Source organism: Stegodyphus dumicola, chromosome 3, assembly GCF_044657685.1.
Source record: "Stegodyphus dumicola isolate Sdum_Otavi_A_Nest chromosome 3, ASM4465768v1".
Lineage (NCBI taxonomy): Eukaryota > Metazoa > Arthropoda > Arachnida > Araneae > Eresidae > Stegodyphus > Stegodyphus dumicola.
The window spans coordinates 158520027-158544575 of NC_140770.1; the positions used below are offsets into that span (position 1 = coordinate 158520027).

At 35.7% G+C, this 24549-nt stretch overlaps 1 protein-coding gene and 1 non-coding gene across 3 annotated transcripts in view; both read left to right on the top strand.

The window, feature by feature from the left end:
* Positions 1–24549, top strand: part of LOC118202686 (sodium-dependent nutrient amino acid transporter 1-like) — a 166262-nt gene that overhangs the window by 20021 nt on the left and 121692 nt on the right. The gene's annotated exons all lie outside the window — the stretch shown is intronic.
* On the top strand, positions 18485–18555 carry TRNAG-GCC (transfer RNA glycine (anticodon GCC)). The gene has a single exon. It is a non-coding gene; the product is annotated as a tRNA-Gly (tRNA).

A 24549-nucleotide genomic window follows, 5' to 3' on the forward strand; every position in this document is an offset into this window, starting at 1 on the left:
AGTCTTCAAGGTACTTAATTTATTCTTACTGAAGCTAGTTTAATTTAATTTGTTTAGTTTAGTAACTGAAGTTAGCTACATTTCTAGTTTATGTTTTTACACTACTCATGTTGGTTGGTGGATATAAAAAGAACTTTATCTGAGTGGTTTAACTCGCATGAAGCATTCGGATTGAGGTTTTATTCTAGTAGTTAAGACAGTTATACTTTGGTAATCCAGTCTGGGTACGATTTCGTCGCACCAGTCTTGTATTCACGTTACACATGATCGACTGGTTAACACCGCTGAATACCGGTAGGCTTTGCGTTCGATCCTCGGCGAACGGAATGGCTGCATGGTTAGTTTTTCCCATGTGTAACGTGAATACAAGCCAATTCCCATAAAAATGCCCTCCACGAAGGCATCCCTCTTTATAGGAGATAGCCCTCTCGGCTTTTCCGTATTCAAATAGCTTAACCAACTTAATCTGGCAGCGATTCTTGGCGAACAAGCTGCGAACAAACATAAGGTTTTCGTTATTTTCTGCGTATGTAACGCAACCCACCCCCGGCAGTCGTTTATTGCACTGGCTTGGATCTGGACCGTGGCAATCTCGGCACTGGGGGATTAAGGAAACTCCTACACCTTAAAACCCATAAGATCTTCGAATATGTGACTATTGCAAGAATTATTTTAAATTATTTTAAAAGCAATTACTTACATCTTTTTGCAGCTGACTACATAATATAGCTGCTTTCTGAAATAGTAATCAGAAAGTTTGTGTTGCCATAAATATTTTTATAATTTAATCCGCTTTGTGACAAAATGTTTCGTCATGTTTCCACATTCCACTCATAGTTTAAAACATTCTGTTGCATAATTTAATTCCATATTTAATACATATCTTTTATAACATTTGGAAACTACTGTGAACCAAAAATTCTAAGAAATTCTTGTTAAACTTTTATTTTGTTTGGAGGTTGAGTTTATAAAATGTATTTTATTAAAAAAATCTGTAATGTTTTTGTGCATAAAATTTTTTAACATTAAAATATGCGTCAGTCAGTTAGAAAATAATGTCCATATAAAGAATTCCATCCAATTTCAAGTATGTACCATTAGCCATTTTTAAAATTTCATGCGCTCAAGGTGGAAACATTACGAAACACTTTGTCACAAAGCGGATTAAATTACAAAAATATTTGTGGCAACACAAACTTTCTGGTTAATAGTTCCTAAAGCAGTCATATTATGCAGTTAGCTGTAAAAAGTTGGAAGTAAGTGCTTTTAAAATAAATGAAATATAGCAATTCTTGTAACAGTCATATGTTCGAAGATCATAAGGGGCTTAAAGTGTATGAGCCCTCTTAAAAACACGAGCCTGGAGATTCCATAACGCGAGAGAAGATCGCCTGTACGTACAATTGGGTCGAGGAGGACCGGCATGCGTCCTAAAACTGATGGTGCTTGACTGATCTAAGTATTCTGGGTAATGTCTTAGGCGACGACAGCCCGCGCATTACTATCTGGAAGCATTTAGACGACTAGTCAGACTTCCATGTTAACACGGTATCTGTAGTTTTCCGCCCTCCCTAGATTGTCTCTGAAATACGTGGCGAGATGGGCGCCCGTGTCTTCGAAGTTGTTATGAGCGAGTTCATATTTAAAAAAACTGCGTCGCGGGATAGAAGCCTTCGTGGTGCAGCAAGATGAGCCGTATTATTGTGTCTCTTGTAACAGGTTCTCTGTGGACAATGTCCGACCCTTCCGCCTAATACGGAGGATGTTCACTGGTTGTCGCCTTAGTTGCAGGAAAGGTTAATATTGATTGACTGATATATAACGCTAATACCATCGGGAACCTTGGAAAGCCTTATCTTTATAAAGGAAGGGATAATTTCTTGGAGTACTTTCTGAAAGATACTATTTCATGTTTTATTATGCGAAAAAAATATGCATACGGTACGCAACCAATCCTTTTACGTGGTAGGAATCGAACCCAGGCTTGGTATCTCATCTGAATATGAACATTAGCCAGTTCCTTCGGAAAATCTTACACGAAGACTTCCGGCATGAAAGGAAAAAAAATCGCTCTTTTTAATTTTAACTTTTAAGGTGCAGCTGTTGTGATGCATGAAAAAGTAGACACTGTTCATGTCTTGACAGTAATTGCAATTAATATTTTTTGAAAGCAAGCGTATAATTGAATTTTAATTTCTTACAGGATATTTAAAGTTGGTTCTAATTTTGTACTGGATTTACATAACTAAGGCAAAATGTTAGCCAAATATTAAAAAACACATTTTAGAAATAAATTTTAAAAGTTTTCGTATTATAATGAGATCCTTTGAAAATTACTTGAAATGCCCAGGAAATAAGTGACGCAGAAGAATGACACGTATATCCGAAATCAATGTGTTTATTGTATTGTAGTTTACGTAGATGGAAAAAGTAATTGAAAACGTTTTGTTTTCCAGAAAGACTGGCGTGCATTGGATTTGCGTGCCTCAATTACGGAGTAGATAGGACTAGGTCAAAGCAGTGATGCTTTCGAATGTGTGGAATAAGTTATAGTATCGCCTAGACACAGCCCGACCTAAAATGGCGCTGACGTAGAAGTACGGTGTACTGTCGATTATCCAGACTAATGCCGGGAAAGCAGGTCACGGACACTAGAAAAAAAATTGAATAATCAAAACTATTAATATTCAAGCATATACATGTGTCAATTTCTTAAAAAAATCAACAATATTACTTCGCTTTTCAGAATGTTTAAGTACTTGTTGAATTTCATTGCGTGAAGAGACATTAGGTTAATTGGAAACAGGAGTGATGAAAAATGAGCAACGCCCTCGCCGAGAATAGAACCGAGGACCTCTGGAATACCGGCCCAGCGTGCAGCACCACTACACCACGAAGGCACGCTAGGAAGGCGGGAGAAATACCTTATAAATCATCATCTTGTTCAGGAAGAGCTATGAGAAAAAACCTAAAGACTAACCTAAGTCGCTGAAACTAAACTAAAAGACGCTATTCAGTTGCTTTTACAGCCTGCTGGAGCTTGCGCGTGTTTGTTTTTACACCCTTTTGTACATAGCGTTAAGTGAGCTTGCGTAGGCACCACCACATACGGATAATCCGTAAACCCGATGATTCACACCCTCATAATCGAGAGTACATTGTATATCGAAACAGTTCTTTTTCGATCCATATAAACCCAAATGCTATGAAAACATTATTTTCAGATATATGTGTCCTATTTCTTATCACTACCTTCCCGAACCTCCTGCATATTGCTTGACAGAGAATACGCCTCACCGTGAAAGAATGTTTGAAAACGGATCAAACTGTTTATATAGATAGATAATTAAGCAATTAGCAAATACTTAAACTTTCTAACACATACAACGAGAAGACACTTACTTATGCAAAACATCAATAAGATGTTGCAGCTCCCTTTCGAGCGATACACCTTGTTGTATCAAACCAGTGATTGGTTCGTGAGCGTTGGTGAAGGGAGTACTTGCATACTTTGCAATACATTCAGAATGACAGAGTAGTGTATGGTAGCTTGGGCATTATCTTTGTGAAGAACGAAAAATGGCGTTTGGGACGTTCTGAAGATACAGAAACTACGGTGCTGCACTTCGTGATCAACACAACGGGGTACCATTAATATGTCTATAATGCGTATTGGAAATGGACGGCTATTGAAATTAATGTCTCCTCAAACTCATATTCCGCAATGATTAACCGTGTGTCGCTTGAAAATGGTACAGACATTGGCCGTTGAACTGATATAGGTAGAAGTGGAGTGGAGGGCACTAGAATTTCACCATTGGGTTGTAGAGTTATAGTACCGCCATACTATAAAAATCCGCTTTAAGTGTATCATTTTTACTAATGTATGTATAGCCACGTAGGATGATACACGATTACGTGTTACCGTTATTCTTCATCTATCGTGTAATGTACAAGTGCCATTTTCAGTATTTCCATTAATGTATAAGTGTTTAAGTGTATCATTTGTACTAATATATGTATAGCCACGCAAGGTAATACACGATTATGTGTAATCATTAATTATCATCGCTCATACTGATGCACAATTTTCATTCTCAGTGTACCATTTTTGTCAACGTATAGGTGTGTATGTATCATTTTTATTGATGTGTGCATAGCCCAGTAGAATAACACAGGATTATGTGTTTTCATTTATCGCTATCATTCGTCATTCGTGTTACTGTGCATGCGTCGTTGTCAGAATATCATTGCTATTAATGTATAAGTGTTTATGTGCAGTCATACAGCATGATACACGATTACGTATAATCATTATTTGTCATCATCTGCATTAATACGTTAGTTGCATTATCAGTGTATCATTTCTTTTAATGTATAAATGTTTCTTTTAATGTTTATTGTTTGCCTATCTCATTAACCACTTAGGCCAATAGTACATATGTCTCAAATGTACCTATGTATAAAATTTTTATTAATTGCATGCTGAAGCATATATGCATACGCCCTTGTTTGGCCACGTTAAAACCTCGTATTCTCCATTAATAAATTCTCGATGCAGCCCTCGTGTTGTTCTAGATAGGTGCCGGTACCGGACGACGACGATTTGTTATATAAAGTCGTCCGGGTGTCCGGCTCTACATTCACCTGTCACCTGTGAAAATCCGCCCTAGTACTGAGGGAGAATACCCCGGTGGGATTCTGAAGGGTTTAACAGCCTTCTCTCCCTAACATTCGAACACGGGCCCATAGGTATGGAAATTAGCGTCATAAACCATCATATCGGCTTGGGCGGCCAGCCACTGGACAAGTAGCCTTCGCAGCTTCACATTTGTTAGGTGGAAGCGATATTCTTATCTAAAGACTGCACTTCCCATTCAGCGCTCCAAGCAGATCTCCTGCCATACTGCTGAGAATTTCACGACGTCAAACTGTTATGGCAGTCTTTGTAAAGGGCCGCTAGAATCAAACTTGAACCAGCCAATAGTCGCGAAACTGTTCACATCGATAGTGAAGCAACAGAAAGATTCTGTACACTTCACATTTTTTCCTGTTCCTTGACTAGAAAACAATCAAAAAGCATCTCGATTACTATGGTCATGTCGTTGCCGAAACTGATGCATTCACGTGTGTTTGGATGGTTATATACCACATGCTAATCTTTTGATTTATTTGCAAGCGCACTCTTTTGCATAGTCGCATCTGTACAATTTTATAGAAATTTGCACGACAATGGGTTTGCTTCATGATGCGGTTATTATTATTTTTTTTCCAGGAAATGTAGCATATCGAGGCCAAAATTTTGTGCTTCGTTTTGAATGTCTTCTGTGCTGTAGATGGAGTCAAAGTTAAATTACAGTGAGAATCAATATATACGGTTTTATCAATGAGACTGAGTAATAGAGGCCATAGTCATGATTATTCTTTGAGACAAAGTAAACAGGCCTCAGAATCAAGGCCTTTCAATTCAAGGTCATAAAAGTCACAGAAATCTGGGAGTACCAAAAAAAAAATGTTTATTTTTTTATCTTCTTATCCTTTTTAATATTTTTTTGAAATTTTTATATTGAAGAGGAATGCTTACTGTTGATTCATCTCTGAAAATCAGTAGAGATTTTCATCGCAAAGTTTTGAGGTGTACGTGAGAGAAATATCTGTTGAGTAAAATTTCACTTGGACAAGGACTGAACTGACAGAAAAATCTTAGAAAATATTTCCTGCACTTCAAGTAAACGACTTTATTTCATTTTGCCGAAGAGAAGGTCTCCGATCCTAAGAAATCTCCTTTTCCACTTGGAATTTGTAAGAACTGGCCGAAATTTATGGCAATTTATATGATGGAAAATCTGTGGTGTCCGTAACCATCATGTACATTGTGATTAGCGATATAAAATCTACAAGTACATATTACTTAGAGTTACATTTGAAATATCCGATTATCAAAATCGTGCACCTTAATGGAGAAAGCAATGCGAATTTTATCGAGCTTTTGGATTGCTTTTGGGTTGGTCGTAGGTTTCTCGTGGCCAACCCTGATATAGGTTTCTAAGTACGGAACAGAATTACTGTGAATCATATCGGGGTCAGATATCTGAACAGTGACAGCTCGTGCCTGTGTTCAGCAGTTCCTCTCAGTGTTCAACTACCCCAGGTTCTGTTCCGATGAACTGTCTTGGCTGCATAGGATCTCCGTGTTTTTTAGGGGTGTAACATGTATATGAGCCGGATTAACTTAGAAAACTCTCCATGAAGACATCCTTCATAAACTCATGGGGTCGTAAATAATAGCTTAGTATTATGCTCTGACAGTTTCGACTGTGGCATAAGATACACGAGCTCGTTTTCTACTACCCGAGAGAGTAGTTTGTGCTAATCCGAACTGTAGTAGGGTTAGCCATCCATATGGGTAGCGCGACGACCACTTTATTATTATTATTATTTACGTGTTCCGCCCTATGAAAATACACGGAAGGGAGGGATGCCTCCGTGGAGGACTTTCTAAGGAAAAATGGCTCGAATTAACATGTTAAACATGGGGAAAAACACAAAAACGCTCATGCAGCTAGCCCGTCCGTGAGATTCGAACGTCGGACCGAATTACCAGAGTTCAGGGACTTTACCGCTCTGCCAATGGTGGGAACGACCGCCAGGTTGTTAACCAGTTTCATAAGCTGCATGCATTTCGTGGTGTTTGAGAATAAATCTTAGTGCCCGAAGTTTTAGGCGAGTTTAGTCCCTCCAGGGGATGCGGCACTCGGGATGGTGCACTTTGAGTACGCTTATTGTCCTTCTGAGAGTTTGCGAGAGCTTCTCAGAAGCTCTCAGAAGCTCTTCTTCTTCTGGCGCTTCTCAGAAGAAGAAGAAGAGCTTCTTCTTCTTGAAGCTTCTCAGAAGCTCTTCTTCTTCTTGCACTTCTGAGAGCTTCTGAGAGTTTCTGGGAGATTCCTTGAAAAAAATGTGGACAGAGACACATACATACGTTATATACCTTCTTAACGTATTCCTGTGATGTCCCCTGACGTTTCAGCTATGCACTCTTGTGCCTCTGATTTTTGAAAATCGTTCCTTTTAAGCACCAAGTACAAACACACTACGATGTATGGAAACTAGAAAGTGTTAGAAAACGAATGGAAAAACAAATGGGGGCAGATACAGGTATTGACACACACATATATATACTTTTTCAACGTATTCTTGTGATATCCGCTGACGTTTCAGATATGCACTCTTGTGCCTCTGATCTTTTGAAAAGAGTTATTTCTAAGCACCGAGAACCCCACGATGGATACCAGTACAAACCTACCACGATGGATGAACTCGTGGTGGAAAGTATTAGAAGAGTACTCGTGGTGGAGAGTCCAACTTAAGGTGAGTGACCGCAGCTCTATCATCTGAGCAATGGTATAACAAAATCTGATTGATTGGTACCTCATAAAAGACAAACAGCCTTCGCAACCTTTGTTTGTAATCGAATAATTAGCATTGCCTTGTTCTAATACTGCTTGTAGAATTAGTTTAAAGGTCTAAATACTGGATTAGGAAGTATAGAGATGCTGGATTAGGAAGAATAGAGGTACTGCATTAGGACGAGTCTTAGAAGCTTAATTAAGACAAAGAGAAGAAACTATGGCCGTCAAGCCATGATTGTGAAGATTGAAATTTCAAAGCATATGGATTTGTAGGAAATTAATTTATTGGATTGTGGAGAAAATACACAGAACATGCATATTATGAAATATTATTGTTAAATTAACATTAGCGTTAGATAGCGTAGTGATAATTTCCTTTTTTTGTCACAGGTAAGCTTCTGGAGACCACAGGTTTATTTTGGAGCAGGAAACATTAAATTATCAATTATTAAAGCCAATTATGCCCTCACCGGGGCTAGAACAACGGATCGTCCAGTGTTAGCTGACATGCTACCACTTACACCACGAGAACAAGCACGGAGGAATAACTCTCTATAAGACCTTGCACATAGTAATTCACAAGGTCTTCACGCCGTTTTCCTATACAAAGAAGAAAAGTCATTGAATTGATCCCAGTGTTCTAGAACGAAGTTTGCCTTTATTTCTTTTTAAAAAAGGTCACGGTATTTATTACAGAGGCCTAAAATGAGTTTTCTACTCATTTTACTGCAGACTCATTTTACTGACAAAAACGATACCTTTACCTATTTATTATAAAAAGAAAAAAAATGAATTTAATTTTCACAAGTGTTGCAGTATCCAAGATAAAAAAAAAAAAAAAAAAAAAAAAAAAAAAAAAAAAAAAAAGTTTACTTTCAGAGCGTCCTTTATAATTTGAACATGGAAAAGATTTAAAACCTTCGCAAGTTAGTAAAATTCTTCATCATCTTTCTTCTTTTTCTTGATAAAAGAGCAGGAAGCTTAAAAAAATGCAGGTATTGATTTCATCAAATGCAGCTTCAAAATGTTTTTTCTTACGAAAACAACTTTTCTATATGATTTATTACCTTTGACAAGCAGTGAAAATAACTTTGACATTTTGATGTATGACGTAAATTTCATTTGCTATTGTTCTGAGGAAATGATTAATGACATTTTTGGAGTAACGGCGTAAGGTATGGAGAATAATTTCTGTTTTATTAGATCACTCTCTGAATGAAATCAATTTAATAGTTTTCCCGAGAAATAGCTTTGGGCTTTAGAAGGTATTAAAGAGTCGATTAGAGTAATATGTGTTGTATTGTATTCCGGATATCCAATGAGGAATTTAAATAAAATAGAATTAAATAAAATAGAATTAAAAAAAAGGCTTTGACATCACAAGCTTTTATTTAAAATGCACGTGATAATTAATGCATTAAAAGGAGAAAAATAATTTATCATATAGTTTAACGGGAATAATAGATTAAACAATTCTATATAGAGAATATATCTATAATTTTATATCGCGAACAACAAAAGCGTAGGGTACCCATGATAAATTAAAAAAAACAACGTCTTAAATATTTGACAATGAAATTAAATCAATAGAAAATAAAAAAAATGGCTTTTACATTTGAGAATCCATTTAAATGAATAGATTTCGTTATTCGAGCACAGGACGCTTTTATGATTCGCGATATAAAATTGTAGATGAATTCTGTAAATAGGACTATTTAATCTCTCATTTCCAATAAACTGTATGGTAAGTTATTTTTCTCCTTCTAGTGCATTAATTGTCATATCCATTTAAAAAAACTTATTATATAAAAAAACATTTTTAAAATTGTATCTTGTTTCCTTTTTTTTAGTCTCAATTAAATGTTATCAATGAAGAAAATTTTAGTGATTTTTGAAACTAGAGTTATAAATTATAAGAAAAATATGAAATAAAGAAAAATAACTGAACGTTATTCAGAGAAAGAAGAAAATATTTTTGAATATTAAATTTCGGAAATTGGATGAGATACGAATGTTACAACGAGTTTGAAGTTGAGAAAATGAAGAAACGAATATTGCCAAATCATCATTAAGCGCACTAAGATGGCAGCAAGTTTTCAGCTAGAAAAGCTTTTTTTCTCCCGTCTGCTTCAGACTGAAACACATTAAAAAAATGTTGGAAATCGCTCAATTAGTATTTTTTTATCTTTCTAATTTTAAGAGAGGGCGAAAAATGTGTTGTGAAAATTTCAAAATTTTATATCCGATATATTTTTAGGCGCTGTAATTTTAAAATCATAAGCAATTTTTATAGTCAATAACTCAGAAACTAAGTTACAATGTTCATACGAGTTTCATTGAAAATAATTTTTTTCTTCTTTATTCGCGATGCAAATTGTAAAACTGTGACATGTTTTGTTAGCTTGTTTAACGAATATATGCGTGAAGAATCGTTTAAAGATCAAATAAAAGAAACCTAAATCGAATTCTGAAAAAAACTTCCCTTCTTCACATTGCATAGTCGTCAAGAAACAGTGCGTGTATAAAGTTTGAACTCGATAGCTCATCAGGAAGTTGGTTAAAAGTCGATGATAAAATTCTAATCACAGCGAAACACGATCAGTGAATTAAATAAAGGCTAATAAGAACAATCAAGGTGAGATCCACTTTCACTTCGATATTAAGAAATCTACATATTTCAGGTGTTTACTTTCTGTATTTTGAAACATTTAAAATTTGTCCAAACATTAAGGAATATTGAACTTAAGCACAAATGGAAGAAATAAAATTATAAAATTCAAAATAAGATAAATTTCAAAATTGAATTACGAAAGGCAATTTCCTACCTTCTGTTGTTCAATATGGGTGTTCAGTTTTAAAAAATGTTTATGCCTTATTTTATCCTTATCTATACATGGCGCTGCCCTCACGCCAGATGTTTAATTCGTAATGTATTTTTTAATTTTCCCGTGTGTTTGTGGCAACAGATAAAATAAAACCAAGCGACTAGTATTCTATGCTAAAAAAGAATGAAAACATGTAAACAATTCTGATAAAGACAAAATCTTATTCAATTCTTTGAGTTTTTTACTGTGTTAAATTCAAGTATTTTTCCTGAATGTCGATGAAAATTCAAGGTGAGCTATTTAATAATTATTCATTATTGAACTTACCAACAAACAATGCGATAGTAAAATAATTTATTCTTTTGGTTCTCAGAAAGCGTATATATAATACCCCTTCGAAAAGTCGACGTTAATTAATGAAAAGTTTACACGCGCGTTTCTATACGCCAAGATGGTTTAGCAAGAAAATTTGGGTACTTACAACATATCTCATACTTTAAACTTACCTGAATGAAGTATTGCAAATGCAGTTTACAAGTTTGTTAACAATCGACCGCCGAAAAATTATAGAAAATTGCTGAATTATTACTTCGTTTTGTCAAAATATTTAGTCTCCACTTTACATCTCGCTTATGAAACTTTATTTTAAATGGGAAACAGTCAGGAAAGTATTTTGCACACGATTTCAGTAAATTTCACAACAGAAATGCATTTCATTATATCAGCTTCATAAACGGAACATTGTATTATAAATCATTTCATAACTAAACAAGTGGTAATTAAGTTTAACAACTTATTTGTTGGATATTTGCTGATCTACCTGATGCAAAAATGTATTTTTCAAGCAACTATTTTTGTGTGTACCGGAAACTCAAACATGTAAACGACTTTTTAGATTATTTTAAACCCTGATGGTTAAGTGGGCATATAATTGATTATCTCTCATCGTGGCAAGACTGTAGCATCTAGAACCACCAAGTTCTAATCACAGGTATTCCTGCATTGGAACATTTTTATCATAAGCTTCGGTGTTATCGAGTTCAAATTTTATACACAAGTAGTTGTCAATGACAATGCGATGTGGTAAAGAGATTTCAAAATTCGATTTGGAATTTTTTTGTTTAATGTTCGAACCAACGCACTTATCTTCGTTTAACCAAAAAAACTAAGCATACCAGAATTTTACTGTTTGCACTATCAAATAGAGTGAAAAAAGTCTTTTCAGGGTAACTTGCATAAAATTTGTAATTCTGATTTTTTTGGTGAAATTTTAAAAATAACTTGATTTTTTATAAGTATATTATATATTATATATTATTATTATTATTTATATTTATATTTTAAATAATAATAATAATAAAAAATCTGATGTGTACACCACATCACTTCCTTGTACGGAATATTAAATTATACGCATTTTTTCTTGCATTTCATTTAAACTTATTGATTGAATTAAATCTACTTCGACGACAGCGCATAAACCACAATAGAATAAATGCATTCTTTAAAATTCACTCTAGTATTTGTTTACCATAGCGACACTCTGGCGCTAGATTCACTTAACAGTATTATATTTCGTTCATATTAAAACTCATAATGCACAAAATTTATATCATTTAAAGAATAGAATTATCTAATCGTTGCCACATGTTCTATTCAAATACTATAATAAAGCTAGAATGATGTATAAAAGAAATTAAGAAAACAAAACAAAAAAGAAACAGTTTTTCACAGACGATTGAGTATTTCTCATTCAATTAATTCAGTTCTCACTTCGCGAGAAGGCAAAAATACATAAAAACTCAAAATATCTATATTAAAATTTACGAAGTAAATCATAAACACTTATTTCCTCGAAAAAATTCCAGAAAGGATAAAGCAGGATTTAATTGGCAATAATAAATGAAAGCGTTATCTTTGTTGTTGCTAAGCTAAGTATCTCTAGATTGGCAACAAATCCACTAGTCCGCTGTTTCAAATGTAAACAATCGATGGCCGCCATAAAAAAAAAAGGCTTAGCGACACTTAAACAACTTTAAAATTGTTGATAATTCTAAAAATATTTCATACAGATTTATTAAAGGCATAGAAACCTTAACCGGAAGATAAAAACAATATTATTCAATCATTTTTAATGCAAAAAATGTACAAAGCAAAAAAATGTACAATTTACAAACATATAAGAGTAAATAAACTGAGATCACTGAGCCGGGTAACAGAGTGGATATATATATCAATATATTTATATACGTTTGGTGCGGTCGATTGCAACGAAAATACGAGGTGCACATCTACATGTTATAGCAGTCCTATATACAAAATTTCAACGTTCTGAGGCTACTCGTTTTTGAGTTATGCGAGATACATACGTACGTACAGACGCCACGAAAAATTCTCTTCAGAATTAATTTTAAAGCAGTTTTACATTTTTTTTGAGGAAACCAGTCTTTTATTTTGTCCTTACGTACAGATATCATGCAAAAACATCGTTAAATTGCATTCGATAGCGGTCAAAATGGATATTTTCGTTGAAATATGTTGCCTGAAACTTTTCACGATTACAATACTTCCTTTTTACATCGTACAAGGAAGTAAAAATACAAAAAAATATGAAAGCTTTCATACTTCACATTACGGCCAAAGGGGTGTTTTTTTAACTTTTCATGTGTTACCTTTATTTATTAAATAAATTAAAGGGGGTCAAAGCGGCGTTATTATCACGTTCTTGCGCTTAAAGCATAAAATTCAATTCAACAACAATATCGCAAAATAATTTTAAAATGAGCATGTCTTTAGAATTTCCGATACAGTATCGCGCGCTAGAGATAAAAAAAAAAACAATTCGTACAGTGTTACATTTGCTTGCTTTTAAATCGTTGAGTTTGTTATTCAAAAATTCGTTAAAGTGCTCCAAAATATGAAATCGATAATAAAACAAATTCCAAATTAGGGCCCATATTCGGTGCAGGATTACGTTACTGAAAATTGGATGGCTCTAGGTACCATTGTTTTTTCATAATGTGAGAAACATACATACATTTATGCGAATTCTTCTTTATTTAATTTCTTTAAATATAATACAGGGCTCTAACATTTGGTGGCAACAATTTCAAAAGTGATTCGTTGTTTATAGTGAATCAATGCAAAATGCCAAAACGAAATTAATACTCCTTCTGGGCAAATTTCCCCCTTTGGACCAAAAATACATGGCGTATAATATTTCGAAATTTTCACAAATTACAAAAAACGTTTTCGCCTTCTTTTAAAGCTATTACGAAGCGATTAACGATACGAATACGAAGTTCTAAAGGCGAGTAATAACACTTGATTCATGTTCGAACGCTATTTTTGTTTCGACGAGTTTGCATCGGTCTAATTTTGATCTTGATTTGGTACACAAAAATACATGACGATATCTTTCATTTATATTTAATGAAAACACCAAATATATCACAGTAATACATCGCAACGGCGAACCACCAGTTACATAATGTAGACACACAGAAGAATTCTTTCAGCGCAACAGCGCCCTCTATACTATGAAAAGTTCGAACACACTTCACCTGTGCTCTGTTAAGAGCACACTAAATTTACACATCAATAATATATGTAGATTAATCACGAATCAATATGCACGAATTAATACTAAAAACTACATTGCAAATTAATACAATACATGACACAAACATATATTATATATAACTTTAAACTTCAAAAGGATAGATCAATTGGACGGGTCTTCGATAAAGTCCTTGAGAAGTACGAATCAAACATGAACGCACATACCCATCTCTACCTTTATAAACTTCTTTAATTCCAATAGGCCATAAAAATTTTGATTTCGTCGACCCCTCCAGCAATACAACCTCACTCTTTTTAAGATTCCTTTCAGAAGATGGATTTAGAAAAGTATGCGCAGACCGTAATTCGAGGAGATAATTCTCCTTCCACATTTTCCAAATTTGTTTCAAAAGATTAGTTTGATACAGTTTTCTCCTAGTCAAAGTCTGTCTGTTCAATGGTTCATTCCTGAAAAGGTCGGCGAAATGTACAGGATAAGAAATATTTTCTTGCCCTAGAAACAAGAAATGGGCAAGTGTAAGAGCTTCTGTCTCTTTTATTTCATTGTGGACATAAGTAAGAGGTCTATGATTTAGAACTAACTCAATTTCTGATAGAATAGTCATCATTTCCTCAAAGTTAAGAAGAGCCCTTCCGAGAACCTTTCTCAAAGGATCTTTGATACTTTTCATAAGCCTTTCATAAAAACCACCGCACCAAGGCGCGTGAGGCGCAATATATTGCCAAGTTATGCCGTTTATTGATATGAAATCTTTCAATTTTGAATCTACTATAATTTTTGCAAATTCTTTAAGAATTTCATTAGTGCTTAGCATTGTCGGAAATGATAACTTTACAATTTCCTATTCTAGCTACGAGGGTTGGAACTTCAATAGTAGCAACTATTTATTTACAAGGAATATAAAAGTGATTCATGTCACCATGTTTTACAGTCCTTCAATATAGTCGCCAGCATTGTGTACAACCCGTTTCCAACGATGTGGAAGTCGCAGAATACCTGTAGCAGCGCCTGTTTTGTTAATAGTTTGAATGGACCGGTCTACTGCCGCAAGAATCTCAGGAACAGTTTGGAAGCGAGTGCCACGAAGTGGTTCCTTCATCTTAGGAATTAAGTCATAGTCACAAGGGCTTAGATCTGGGGAGTATGGTGGATGATAAAACACTTCCCAGCCCCATCGCTTGAACAAATCAATCACAACTTGCGCTGCATGCGGCCGAGCATTGTCATGCAAAATGAGAGGAGCGTTCTGCAGAAAGTGTCGCCGTTTTTCCCTCAAAGCTGGTCGGAGACTGTGCTCCAAAAATGAGCAGTAATACTGCGCAGTGACGGTCTGCTGTGGGGGAACGGTATGCGTTAGGATGACACCATCACAGTCGTACACGAAAATCACCATAACTTTCACATTGTTGGGGTTCTGACGAAATTTCGAACGTAGTGGTGATCCGTGATGACGCTATTCGTTTGATTGGCGTTTCAGTTCTGGCGTAAAAAAGCATCTCCTTCGCGCTCATAGCGCTTCGGGTGGGTTCGGGCAGCATCGTATCGTAGCCATTTCTGCATTTCCGTCAATTGATGTGGAACCCATCGTGAAGCAATTTTTCTCATGGACGGGCGTTCCTTCAGAATGTCGGTCCTCAGAATTCCTCAGAATGTTCAGAATGCACAGTCGTATGGGCTAATCCTGTTTGTCCGACCCGCTGACGAATCGTTTGGCGGCGATCACTGTCCATTAGTGCGGCAACAGCTTGCACGTCTGCATCGCTGACACTCGGACGACCTGGCCGCAGCATGTCTGCCACGTTTTTGCGTCCTTCATTGAATGCTTTCACCTATCTTGCTACGGTTCTGTAAGGCAATGCAGATTCCCCGCAAGCCTCTTAAAGCCCTTGATGACACTGTCGTGCTGTACGACCTCTAGCACATTCAATTTTTATCAAACATCGTTTTTCTTGTTTTGAAAACATCCTGACTACACTTACTTTAGACCGCTAACTAATACAAGGATTCGTTCTTCCCGTCACTCCGCATGCGCGTGACGTAGGCAGAACGAGTCATTTTGCTGAGAGGTAAGGTAGGTATGTAGTTTACGTGTGGTATACGCTATATTCTTTGGTTTTGTTGCGTAGCGTTTTTTCAGCTGTGTTGCCACTATTAAAGTTCCAACCCTCGTAAAAATCTCCTTAATGACAAAAGGGCTCACCAGCGGCCGAGCGGTAAAGTCGCTGAACACTGGTAGTTCGGTCCGAAGTTCGAATCCCGCGAACGGGCTGGCTGCATGGGTGTTTTCGTGGTTTTCCCCGTGTGTAACGTGTATACGAGCCAGTTTCCCTTAAAAAGTCCTCCACGAAGGCATCCCTCCCCTTAGGCAGATAGCCCTAGTGTGCTTTGCCATAATTAAATACACCACCACACACCACCTTAATGACAAAACAAAATTTTTTGTTGACATATTTGTAATTAATTCTATGTGCACAGCTCTAGTAACACTGCATGTAAATAATGTTATGTAAGCCTTTTGAGGCGTATCCTTTCCTGATTTTATTAAAACTGTCCCAGTGAAATCTACGCCAGTTACAGTAAAAGGAGGGTTTTCAGTAATTCTACTTTTAGGTAGTTGACTAGTTATTTGTTTAGCTGGTTTCAACTTATACTTTCGACAAGTTAGGCAGTTACCTAATACTCTTTTTATAATTTGTCTACCTCGTGGAATCGAAAATCTAGACCTAATTTTGGCTAGCGTAGATGTAACTCCACCATGAAAAATTTTATTATGCTCTCGAATAATAATTAACTCTGTAAATTTAGACTGCTTAGGAAGAAGCATAGGGTGAGCTTCATCCTTTGTAGATGCTCCTTCTTTTAATCTTCCTTTTATGCGCAATACACCACAACTGTCGAGAAATGGGGCTAAATTCGAAAGTGGAGAGTTTTTAGGAATCAATTTACCATTTTTAAGGTTCTGTAATTCTAAGTTGAACTCTATGTTTTGCTCATGTTTTATCCAGTCTAATTCAGCATTTTGAAGTTCTTCCGCTGTGAGGGGACCTGCAATCGTTTGTCGTTTTTGAAGTTTATTAACAAACCGTTTAACTAGTGCAGTTACTCTTAGTACTTTTAACAAACAACTATATTTCCTTAAATCTAAAATAAATTTCGAATTTTCTACCAAACATTTATTTTGCACTGTACTTTCAAATTCTTTTTTTAGCTCTAAGTCTACGTCTATAGATTTTAAGTTCTCTCTTTCAGTAGGCCAGTATTCAGGTGTATGCCTTAGCCATGGTGGACCGTGCCACCAAAGCTGGTTTGTAGATAAATTTGCTGCAGATATTCCTCTGGACAAAATATATGCAGGGTTATCCTTACCAGGGCAATGAGCCCAATTATTGGTATCTGATAAAGATTGAATTTCTTCTATTCTATTTTTTTCGAAAGTTTTGCATTTACTAGCTTGTCCCTTAATCCAACATAACGTAGTCATCGAGTCGGTTCAAAAATAACTAGAAGTATTAAATTTAAGACATTTACTTACTTGATGGACTAATCTTGCGGACAATAAAGCTCCCATTAATTCCAGTCTTGGTAATGTAAGACCTTTCAGAGGAGCTACACGACTTTTACAGCAAATAAAAGTAATACTTATCTTTCCATCTTCAGATATAGCTCTTAAATAGAACACAGTTCCATAGGCTAAAAGAGATAAATCTGAAAAAGAATGAATTTCAAATGAAATAAATTTACAGTTCAAATTTGAAAAATAACATCTAGGAATCTGGAGATCTTCTAAGTGTTCGACTTCACTGCACCACAACTGCCACTTGTGATCCAGTGACGATGGAAGTTTGTCATCCCAGTCTATGTCATGACTCCACAGTTCTTGTAGAATGCACTTCAGCTTTATGATGAAAGGTCCGAGAAATCCGATAGGATCATAAATACGACCCACTACTCGAAGAATAAACCTTTTCGAAGCAGTTCCGTTCTTGACAAACTTTGATAATTCTTTTACATTGAACGATATACTGTCCGCATCTGGATCTCAAACTAGACCCAACACCTTGGATGGTGAGTCAAGTCCCGTACTTGAGCTCTTTTCCTCATCGATGTCGAACTCAGCATCTTTCCACAGCTTACGCAGTTCCATGGAATTGGTTTTCCATTTTCGTAACATCATGCCACATCTTTTGAGAATTTCTACACTTTCAGTCGTAATTTTCAAAGCCGTTTGCAAGTCTTCTTCGCCTCCAATCAAATCGTCGACATAAAACCATTCTGATAGTAATTTGCAAGTATCAGGAAATTCTTGTTTACATTTATCAAAATGATATTTCAGAGTTGCAGCTAATAAATATGGACTTGGCTTTAATCCAAATAAAACTCTACTAAAGTTCATTTCTTGATATGAATAAAAACCGATATCATCAGTCCAGAAGAATCTAGTAAATTTTCTATAACTAGGATTGATCAAAATTTGTAGATACGCTTGCTTTATATCCGCTGTGAAGGCGTTTGTATTTAGTCGAAACTTTAAAATCATTTCAAATAGATTTGAATACAAGTTTAGTCCTTTAAATAAACAGTCATTAATTGAAAGTTGTCCTCCTTCATGAGAAGAATCATCAAACATGATTCGAAGTTCACTAGTAGATTTGTCCTTGCGAATGACCGCATCGGTGGTTCAGTGGTAGAATGCTCGCCTGCCACGCGGGCGGCTCGGGTTCAATTCCCGGCCGATGCACCACATATTACGAAGCGATTAACGATACGCATGCGAAGTTCTAAGGGCGAGTAATAACACTTGACAATTCTTGTTCGAATGCTATTTTTGTTTCGACGAGTTTGCATCAGTCTAATTTTGATCTTGATTTGGTATACAAAAATACATGACGATATCTTTCATTTATATTTAATGAAAACAACAAATATATCACAGTAATACAGACACATCGCAATGGCGAACCACCAGTTACATAATGTAGACACATAGAAGAATTCTTTCAGTGCAACAGCGTCCTGTGTGCTATGAAAAGTTCGATCAAAAGCAATAATCATAAAGAGTATTTCTTGAGCAATTTTCTATGTTAAAAAAATGTCTCATTCTAAAGCAGACGGAATGAACGTGTTTCATACTGAAAAATTGCTTTTGCGTTAATAAACTTTCATTTAAAATGGATATGATAATTAACACACTGGAAGGAGAAAAATAATTTATCGTATAGTTTAAGGAAAATAATAGATTAAGTCATTCTTGAGAATGACACTTCAATTTTTTTTGTACGAATAATAAAACCGTGGGGCGCCTAAATAATGAAATCTATAAATTGAATTGCGTTGTCGAATATGTAAGCCATTATCTTTTTTAATTTATCATGGGCGCGCCGCGCTTCTGTTATTCGCAATACAAAATTGTAGATGAATTCTGTGTATAGGATTTTTTAATCTATTACTACCATTAAACTATACGACAAATTATTAGTGCATTAATAATTATGACATCTGATTTAAATAAAAGCTTACTGTGTAAAAACGTTTATTAGCCCAAGCGGCGTTAGTTCTACTATTAATTTCGTTTTTGACATTTTACGTTGAAAATTTAAATGTCCGTTTCACTTTTCAAATTGTTGCCGCCAAATATTATCGCCCTGTGTTATATTGAAAGGAATTAAATAATGAAGAATCTGCATAAATGTATGTATGTTTCTCGCATTGTGATAAAACAACGGTAGCTAGAGCCGTCAAATATTGAATAACGTAATCCTTCACTGAATATGGGCATCTAGAAGCCCGAATTTGGAATTTGTTTTATTATCGATTTCATATTTTGTGACACTTTAACGAATTTTTGATTAAGCAACTCAACGATTTCAGTGCGAGCAATGGCAATACTGTACACACACACACACACACACAAAAGAAAAAAAAAAAAAAAAAAAAAAAAAAAAAAAAAAAAAAAAAAATCTCCAGCGCGCGAGATTGTGTATCGGAAATTCAAATTCTAAAGATATGATGCTTATTTAAAAATTATTTTGCGATATTGCTGTTGAATTGAATTTTGTGGCTTAAGTGCGAAGAACATGATCTTTAATAAATAAAGGCGCACACAAAACGTTAAAAAAGCCCCTTTGGGCGTAATGTAAAATCTGAAAGCTTTCAGATTATATACATATTTTTAATTGTATTTCTAAACATACTGTTAATAACACAATTTTAGATTTAATATTCTTTTTACATTTACGTCCTGGTTTAATAATATTCGTGTTTCTATTCGCGTAACATTCTTTCCTCAGAGAGTGCTTATGCATTTGGACATATAACAATGAACATAATGCCGTTTTCCAACTTGTCTGAACGATTACCACGCAAATAGCATGCTTAGCAGCTGTTATCTTTTGTTACGAGTGCACCGCATACTGAAAGAATTAACAATACATCCTAAAATACAATATAACGAACAGTTTCAGCTAAATATATCAGGAAAATGACAAACTTCTGTTTATCTAATGAGGAGATCTTCAAGGTCCATGCAAATATAAGGTGATTTTACTAACCTTGAATAGATATCTTCTCCCTCTCAATGTTCAACAAAATGTTAGAAGAATCAAAGTGATTTACAAAGGTATTCAAGGTAAGTAATATTTTGTAAAGAATAAAGATTCAGAAAATTTATTCGGAAGCAACCAAGCTCTTCTATCTTATCTACTTCAAATATATATGTAGCATTTTGGTGTCTCGTACAATTTGTTTTATGAGAATGTTCTTGAATCGAATATAGGAATTTCATGGAAAAAATTGTCCTTTTTGACAGTTGCCGCCCCCCCCCCCCAAAGAGGAATTTAGTACACTTGCACTTTAACGGAGAATTATATATCTTATTCTTTTCTCGTACGTTCGCGTGTTTTAGGTGCATGACATTTTTACCACTTTAGAAGCAACTATTTTCTTAAAAACTGCATATTTACTTCAAAATGAGATAATCTTTTTTTTTGTTATAATTTTGGTGTAAAATTTGAAAGAAACTGAATAGCAGTTATTGTGGCAGCTTGTAAGATATTATGGAATTAATCAATTATTATGAATTGAACCTTTACTTTAAATTCTTTCCGTAGTCGTTATAAGAGTTCAAATTAATTGTTGCGTACTTAAGTCAAAGGTTTGAATGTTTTAGAATTAAAGCTTCTGAGACCCTCGTTTTGCAGTTACGCTACATCGCCAGCTCTGCCAAAATTATTCGGGTTTTAGCAGCTTGCTGGCCGATGTTTAAAATATGCAACCATTAATTATCTTTAGCCAGCTTTAGTAGTCTGCTGTATGTGCAGTTTCCGACTATGTTAAATACATTTGAATTTAAATCTATCTTATGATAATCTGTTGCACAAGTAGTGCCTTCTGTTCCTTTTAAGAGTTACGAAATGTCCAGCTGTGGTAAGAAAGCTTCCATGCAAAGCGGGAGGCTAAGGGTTGCCATAAAATGGCAATGAAAGGCAAAGATGCCAAATTTGGCGCGAAACTGTTTATTTGGCGACAAAGCTGTCAATGTGCTATAGACGGAACGAGAACATTCTAGAACGAATTCTTACCGGTTTGCCCCAGCATGTTCTCGAAGGCAAGTCCAATAGTTATGTAAACACTGCCAGTACGAAGGATCATGCTTTGCTCGTGAAGCTTTTCTAACAGAACGGTGACTCTGCGTTAACAACTATCAGGAAGTTCTGAACACTAAAAGGCATAAAATCCAGCCTTAAGGCCTGCGAAGAATGATAGTTAAATTCGAAGAGACCGGCTTATTTGACGTGAAACGAGGGCAGAGGACAAAAACTAGTTATGGAAGCAGCAGTCGAAGATATGGCCATAACGTTACAAGAATAGACGAACAGTGATGCAGGAATCAGCAGTGCACGGGGAATTGGAAGAATGTTGGATATGCCTATCAGCACGATGTGTAATGTCCTACGGAACATCTTGCGTTGTTATCCTTGCAAGATAATTCGTGTGCAAAAGTTGCTACTTGCTGACTTGGAAACACGTGAATCGTTTGCCCAATGATATTTTGCCCGGATGGAAGTGGGAAATGGATGGCCATGGAACATTCTCTGGTCTGGCGAAGCCCATTTCTACATTTGCAAGGTTCTGTAAATACTCAAATTTGCAGGATATCGGTCATCGAGAACCCATTCCCTCTACAGCCATTATCTCGTCAGTCTCAAAAGGTCACTGTGTGGTGCGGAATAATGGCAGCGTTTGTCATCGGTCCGTTTGTCTTCGAGATCACACCAGCGAGACCTGCTAACTGCATCGTTTTTGTCAAGCAAGTATGAAGCATTTTTACTCAACCATGACCTTCCAGCAATTCAGCAGTGTCAGTGCATGGATCGCACAATATTCATGCAAGATGGAGCTCCTCCGGGCATTGCTACTTGTGTGAAGCAACTGCTGATCGCTCATAAAATCATAAGCCTCCATTTCTAACAGGGTGGCCACCACGTTCACCCGCTAAACCCGCGTGATTTTTCGCTTTGGGGATACCTGAAGAATGCTGTTTTCAGTGGGTGGATGGGAAATTTGGCCGACTTGAATGCAAGCATCTCGCACCACATTCATAGCATCAGCACAGATACCCTCCAAATTGTAGTGGAACATGCTGTTTTGCAATTCCAACTAGTAGCGGAACAAGGCGGAGACCATATCAAACGACTTAGGCATAAATCCTCCGTAAGGTGTTTGTTTCATGAAGCTCTTCCTTTTTCTCTTGTTACTATCATTATTTCCGTTGTACACACATATTCTTTAAACTGTTCGCTGTGAACACATCTTTTTTTTACCGATCGAAAACCCTTGAGGCCTATTGTTTTCTTTTGGCTAACATCATTTCTGGGTTTAACGATTAGGCCTTACCCTTGATAGCGCCAACTATCAGCACATTTTGAAAATATTTTTTTTCCTTCGCCAAACAAAATTCCATTGCCTTACGACTGTTATAGTAAAATATCATGTCATTCTGACAGGTAGTTTCAAAGTTAGAACATTTTGAAATTGCCACTTAAATTATAATCATCCTGTAGTCCAGAAGAAGGCTATAAGATGGAACGTTTAAAAAATACTCTATAAGGTATTTTCTCTCTCCTTCCATCATGATTTCATAGTGTAACAGTAGCACATTCGGCGCGTAGTCGAGAGGTCTAGGTTGGAGTCTGGGCAAAGGTACTGCTCATTTTTCATGTCTCGTGCGTCAAAATAAACTAATGATTCTACAGCTCTTTACATTAAGTTAAATGCCCCCGAAATCGTTGTAATATATAAATACACATCTGTTTTGTTGTAAAATGTTTTTTTCCCCTGACAGCATACTCAGTAAATGTTTTCAGACATGCATGAAGGAAAATGTATGCAGTCAATTTCAGTTTTAACAGGAGACGATTCATCAGAATCTGCCTAAAAAGTGAAATTGGGTAATGCGGAGTGAAAGAAAAATTATTATCACAAACTATCAGCGTGAAACAAAACTTTCTACGGGAAAAACTAAAAGGAAAATACATTGTATTAACAGCGGTAATAGGAAGTGAGGTCATAACACTTGAAAAGTGTTTTTATTCAAAATACTATGGAATTTAATTTTGAGTAATCTGGAAACTAGGAACATTGTACTACTAAAAAAAAGCTCAAATCAATTTTTTAAACACAAGTTGGTAACTGTTCTAGTCATTTTGCAAATCTTGTTTTGAATTCCATTTATAAGTTTTAGCCTATCTACGATTGAGCAATAAAATCGTTGAATACTGGTACTTTGACCCAGGTTCAAATCTCGGACAAGTGGCTGCATGAGAATTTCTGGTTTTCCTGATGTGTTACTTTAATGGAAACAAGTTTCTGTCAGAAAGTCCTGCACGAAGGCACTCCTTTCCTTAGAAAGACAGCCCTCCTGTGAATTGTCGTAATCCAAATCCACTCCAAAGCCATTTATAACATATAAATTGGTATTTGAGACAAAAATGCTTTTATAATGATTCTCAGTTCGGATTTACTCCTCGGAAGTCCGCTGAAGACGCCATTATTCCCCTTTGTAATATCTTGCAGTGTGCAAAGAAAATGAAGTATACTACACTTCTTATTTTCCTGGATTTCAAAGGAGCTTTTGATAATGCTTGGTGGCCATCTATCTTAAAAATTTTAAAAGATGCTGGTATACCACATAATATCTATAACCTTCTTAAAAGCTTCTTGAACAAGAAGACTGCTGAGCTTCAGCTTGGGAACGAAGCTAAGGTTTATTCTCTAGAAAAAGGCTGTCCTCAAGGCTCTGTATGCAGACCTATTCTTTGGAACATAATCATAAATGATCTTTTAAGTCATCTGGACGGTTGTCTAAAAATTGCGTTTGCAGACGACTTACTATTAATTTTCCAAGGAAGGATTTTGAATAACATACTTTTGAGAGCACAAGAAGTTCTAGATTTTGTCTCCAGTTGGGCAAATTCTCATAAACTCACTTTCAATCCTTCAAAAAGTAAAACTATGCTTGTTCCCAGTACGTTTGATGAACAAAATATTGCTTCTTTGATGCTCGATAATTCTCCGTTGGAATTGGTAGAAAATGTTAAATATCTTGCTGTCATTCTTGACTAAAAATGAACATGGAAAAAGCACATTGAATTCTTTTCTGCTAAATGATAAAAAATTATTAATGGCTTTCACCGAATCGCCAAAAATACTTTTGGAGTAAGCTATGATGTTAAGA